The sequence below is a fragment of the Gigantopelta aegis genome, chromosome 12 (assembly GCF_016097555.1).
Source record: "Gigantopelta aegis isolate Gae_Host chromosome 12, Gae_host_genome, whole genome shotgun sequence".
NCBI lineage: Eukaryota > Metazoa > Mollusca > Gastropoda > Neomphalida > Peltospiridae > Gigantopelta > Gigantopelta aegis.
This window is the reverse complement of record NC_054710.1, coordinates 590,906-596,525: the sequence shown is the minus strand read 5'-3', so window position 1 is coordinate 596,525 and position 5,620 is coordinate 590,906. Positions and strand designations below refer to the sequence as shown.

Here is a 5,620-nt window from a genome sequence, read left to right as displayed (position 1 = left end):
ATTTGGCAGAATACACCAGAAAATATAAAGTGAGTTTTAGTAACACAAGACTACAAAAACGGGGGGTTAAAAATGATAGTATAATTTCGTTTTAGTTTTAAAATGTGTATGGATACGAATATTGTTTTTAGAAAACTCCTAAAGTAGATAACCCTATTTAAAATCAGTTACAGATATATTCATTGAGGATCTAATCACATATGTCTATAATTTTATTATTCGTAAATCATGTGTTTTGGAAAGATACTTTGCTAAAAATGCAACACAAAGTCCAAATAATATGGAAGGCATGCTTGGCATAACAATGCAATAGTAACAGATCATAAACCGTTTCTGTACAAAACCTGTATTGCTGAAGATATTATTTTCACAGGCCCATAGCTAGCATTTCGAGTGTGTGTGTGTGTGTGGGGGGGGGGGGGGGGGGGGGGGGGGTTGACTAGATATTTTCAGGGGCCTTTTGGACATGAAGTTGCTTGAGGGCGTGAAGCGCCGGAGCTTTGTATGCGAGTATGCGAGTCTAGGGACATGTTCCCCTGGTAATTGTGAAATCTCTAAAAGCCTAAAACGTATTTTCATGGCATTTGCAACTTTAAAAAAAATTATATTTTAAAACAATGATTTTCGAATATTTTGTAGATTGTATTTTTGTTATTAAGGTTATTTTATTATTTTGTTTTTTAAGATAAAGAAATTCTAGCACACAACAGGAGTTAAGGGTATTGACCCGAGCATAGGCCTACGGGCTCCCATTTTTTGTAGGAGGTTGGCTCCTACCCATATCGAGTCAGCTATGTGAGTTGTCTGTCCTGCACAGTGGGTTAGTCGCCCGTACCTGGAGGCGAACCTAGTGCCTACCAGCCGTAACTCTAATGGCATCACCATTACATCACCCAGGACAGTACTCTCCATTGACCTTAGCGATGCATTTACTCTGGGTTGGAGACAAAGGAGGCAGGGGTGGGGGTGGGTAAATTGCCCCCCCCCCCCCCCCCTTTCCACCTAGTGCTGGAGAAAACTGTCAAATGCGGGCAAAAACGATAGAAATACTCGGGAGGCAATGTGATAATCTGATACCTTTTTATCATGTATTCCATCATTCTTCTCGCAAAATTACAAATATGTAGTGATTCGTTTGCAACACTTTTTATATTAGCTGTTTGGCAGTAGTGCTAATATGAATAAATGTTGTTATCCAGATTCGGGTATTTACGTTTAATTCGGGGGAAAACCAGCCTGCACCCTTACAAAAATGGGAGCCCGTAGGCCTATGCCCACATCCAGACAGAGCACCTTCACTGATATGAATATACTCACGACATTCAAGACAAAATAAGTGATTTTCAGATGTTATTAGAGTCGAGACGTGTTCGCACTATAAAGCATCGTTACAAATTCATTATGATACATTATGCAAAACGCTCACACACACACACACACACACACACACACACACACACACACACACACAGATAGATAGATATATGCAGAGTTACTTACAGTCCTGACGTAGACATTAGGTCAATCAATATCCAAATTGTCAAACAAAAGAATATTTTAAGTAGAATTCCATAAGGTCTGACCCAAAAGTACCACAATATTTTAGAACCAAGTCTCTTAAATATATTAGGCTTATTAAAAGGCAGAAGGTTGATAGCTGCTTCCATCATTAGACAATACAGATGAATATCCCATTTTGCCATCATTGCTATCAGATGTGCACTGAAATGAAATGCAATAGTATCCATGTGTATTTTGAAAAACAAGTAATTAAATTTTATAGCATCATCGTATGTGTATACGCGGAAGTAAACGATCCAACTGACATATTTTAGGACTTTAGGGCATGGTGATTAAGATTCTAATAGACTGAATCAATTCCTATTGCCGATAATGTTAACGCTTACTAATAAAACTAATATAGGCAGGAGTATCAACGCACCCAGGATGTACATCAATAAAAAGTGTGGCACCACACATCTAATCTACCTGCTAGAAAATGGGGGTTCACATATTATTTAAGAAATGTAATTAATTTTTTTATTAGCAACCCTCATTTATGCTGAAAATTGCAGTTCCATTTTTTGAGGTACTCTATATTCATTTCAACCTCTGGTATATATTGCATACCAACTGTATAACATTAAAGTGTATTTATTTATTGTCAATGGACAATAGTGTTTGCACAAATAATCACAGCTGTTTTTACTCCGAAAACAGTTGACGATACACCTCGAAATTTGACACGGAACTCTCTTCTTTGGTACCATACAACCGTAACAGTCTTGTTCCAGATGTAAATACCGGTTAAACAATGTTAACAGTCCTGCAAGTAGCATCTTTGAAGGTAGTTAGATATATAGTTTTGCTAAATTATACAACTTATTTAATTTTGCAGAAATTATTTTTCATGAGATGAACTATGAACAAAAAAATAGTGTGCACCCTTTTGTGTGTGTGTGTGTGAGAGAGAGAGAGAGAGAGAGAGAGAGAGAGAGAGAGAGAGAGAGAGAGAGAGAGAGAGAGAGAGAGAGAGAGAGAGAGAGAGAGAGAGAGAGAGAGCGAGAGTCAGAGAGTCAAAGAGTCAGACAAAGACAGAAAAAGAGAGAACAGATGTAACCAGACACACAGACTGCTAGGCAAATGAATAGTATTTTTACCTGTCTTCTGATTGACATTATGATAAACTGAGAGCCCACTGTACGGTGTATCGTTGACCCTGGCCTCTAGTGTTGTATACGTACTAGGTGCACTGGCACCGGTGTTAGGTTGGCCTCCTAAACAAAGAATAACAGAAGTGGGTTCAGTGATGTCAACTCCCCAACCTCCGTGCTGAAACAAATTTTCACATACTACTACTACTACTACTACTACTACTACTACTACTACCACTGCCACTGCCACTGCGACTGCCGCTGCGGCTGCCGCTGCCGCCGCTGCCACCACACCCCCCCCCCCCACCACCACCACCACCACCACCACCACTACTACTACTACTACTAGTACTACTACTACTACTACTACTCTGGTGCCAACTTGTCCCCAGCCATGACACGTTCCTGACGTTGAAGACGTCGCAGTGTTGCAAATTTACTAAATCTTAACGAAACAAACCATATTTCGATATCAAAATAGTATCTCTGCACAAGGTAGAGTAGAAAGGCAAAGTCGTGATCGCTGCCTCTTGCACCTCCCGTAGAAATTCGCTTAGAAATTCCAAATGTGTACAGGGTATAGTTCAATGGTACAGCTGTGATGGCATGCTCACATGAATCACTGTAAAAACAGTGATGATATCATATGTTTGCAATCAATTATGATATGCTGCCCCACTGGTGACAGCTATCAAGCACAGCCTACAGCAACCGTGTCCATAGTTCAACTATATAGGATTTTAACCAAACATATGAAAAGGCATATACACGGTCAAAATAGGGTATTTGCATCATTTTAGTTAGTGATGCGCCATTTTGTGAACTGGCCACTCATTGTCTACCATAACATTTTCTGAAAGCGTTCAGGGGTCCTTGAGTGTATTAACCCTGGTCAAACAACTTCGAATTTTTTACCAGAAAGATATGTCTGTCTTTAAAATCGGCATATGATGAGCATGCCATAAGGTTTCTCAGAAGTAGCGTAAAATAGACACCACAAATGCGTATTGTCAAAAGTGTGACAGACAGTTGGTGTTTTTGTGTTCCAATCACAAACAAGATGGGTTATTTTCTTAGTGTTCAGTCACCGTGCGCACAATCCAGGTTTCCTAAAATTATTATTCGGATCGACATCGTGCATTTACTTGATTTCTTACATTGTTTCATTCAGTAATTATTCATATTTAAAATGAAATATCCCCTATTTATTTTGAACAGAATATTACTATCATTATGGAGCGGGACGTAGCATAGTGGTACAGCGCTTGCTCGATGCGCGATCGGTGTGGGATCAATCCCAGTCGGTGGGCCATTGGGCTATGTCTCGTTCCAGCCAGTGCACCACGACTGGTATATCAAAGGCCGTGATAAGTACTACCCTGTCTGTGGGATGGTGCATATAAAAATCCCTTGCTGCTAATCGAAAAGAGAAGCCCATGAAATGGCGACAGCGGGTTTCCTCTCTCAATATATGTGTGGTTCTTAACCATATGTCTGTCGCCATATAATCGTAAATAAAATGTGTTGAGTGCGTCGTTAAATAAAACATGTCTTTCTTTCTTTTACTACTAAGTGCTAATAGGGTGCTAGAAGAGGTTAGTATAAGAAGTTCAGAAACCAAGAATAAAATTAAGAAACCAAACATAAGTAGAAAAAGGACAGACAACAAATCAGATTATTCAGGAAAGTATTGGAAATATACAAATTTGTTACATTACTATTATATTAACATTATTATTATTATTATTATTATTATTATTATTATGGTGGTTGTTGTTATTATTATTATTATACAGACCGTGATCTTGTCTAAGACTTGTGTAAGGAGATTCATAATGAGGTTCCTGTTTACCAGCGACGAATATTCTACAATGAGAATACAGACATAAATACACAGAACAATACAACAGAGAGGAAAAGGATAAGTTTAGAGAGAGTGAGACAGACAATATTACATCCACAGAGAATATTTCATGTTTTTTGTGAAATATGATTTATTTCTCATCGAGTGAAGTTTGCAATAATATCTCACGAGACGCGCTTGCCATATTTGACAAAAAAATAATAAATTAAATATATTTATTATATAACTTTTGGGAATTTACCTTTATTTTTAAAATGCCAGCAGCAAAATAGTTCCGGCTTTCCTACAGTAACGATAACATTCTCTACAGTGATGATAACACATTTTACACTGAGTGATTGATAACACTTTTATTTCACTGATATTTTAAGATATTTCACTAAATGTTATATAATAAATATAGATTATTGCATGAGCGGGAGTTCTATATGGAATTTCGAATAGCACTCCTGTGAGTGTTATAATTTATTTATTATCCATAAACTGTGATTTAAAACAAACGTTTAATATTGATTGTTATCGCTTCACAATCGATGTTAACATACAGCGATGCCATTTACAGTGAAACACATTAACAAGATAACTTTTATAGTGAATGTTTTAATAACAAAATATCGATCTAAAACTATCCAACTCGCATTGATATGACGTCATATATTACCAACGCCGGAATGGGTCAGTCTGGCATGGCTAGGAATGGGAGAAATATACATATATACATACATACATACATACATACATACATATACATACATACATACATACATACATACATACATACATACATACATAATATATATATATATATATATATATATATATATATATACATGTATATAGATAAGTACATCACCTAAGGTAATAAACATTGTGACGTGACTAGTATATATATAATAATAATATACATGTAAATATATAAATAAAAGTACCACACCTAAGGTAATAAACCTATCTTCTTTTGAATTAATGGCAGATCAAATTAATATTGTGAAGTTAGGCTTAAAACTCCTAAATGCAAAAATGCAACCCACATGATTGAGCAAGTGATGTAAAAGAATGTTCTAGAACAATGCGTTTTACCGAGTACTGTTTTTTCATGACG

At 36.8% G+C, this 5,620-nt stretch overlaps 1 long non-coding RNA gene across 1 annotated transcript; it reads right to left on the bottom strand.

Annotated features, from left to right (window-relative positions):
* Window positions 1–415: 415 nt before the first annotated feature.
* LOC121386763 lies at window positions 416–4,521 on the bottom strand. Its single transcript, XR_005959701.1, has 3 exons — window positions 4,453–4,521; window positions 2,661–2,777; window positions 416–1,722 (listed from the first exon to the last, which is right to left on the bottom strand). It is a non-coding gene; the product is annotated as an uncharacterized LOC121386763 (long non-coding RNA).
* Between the last annotated feature and the right edge of the window lie 1,099 nt (window positions 4,522–5,620).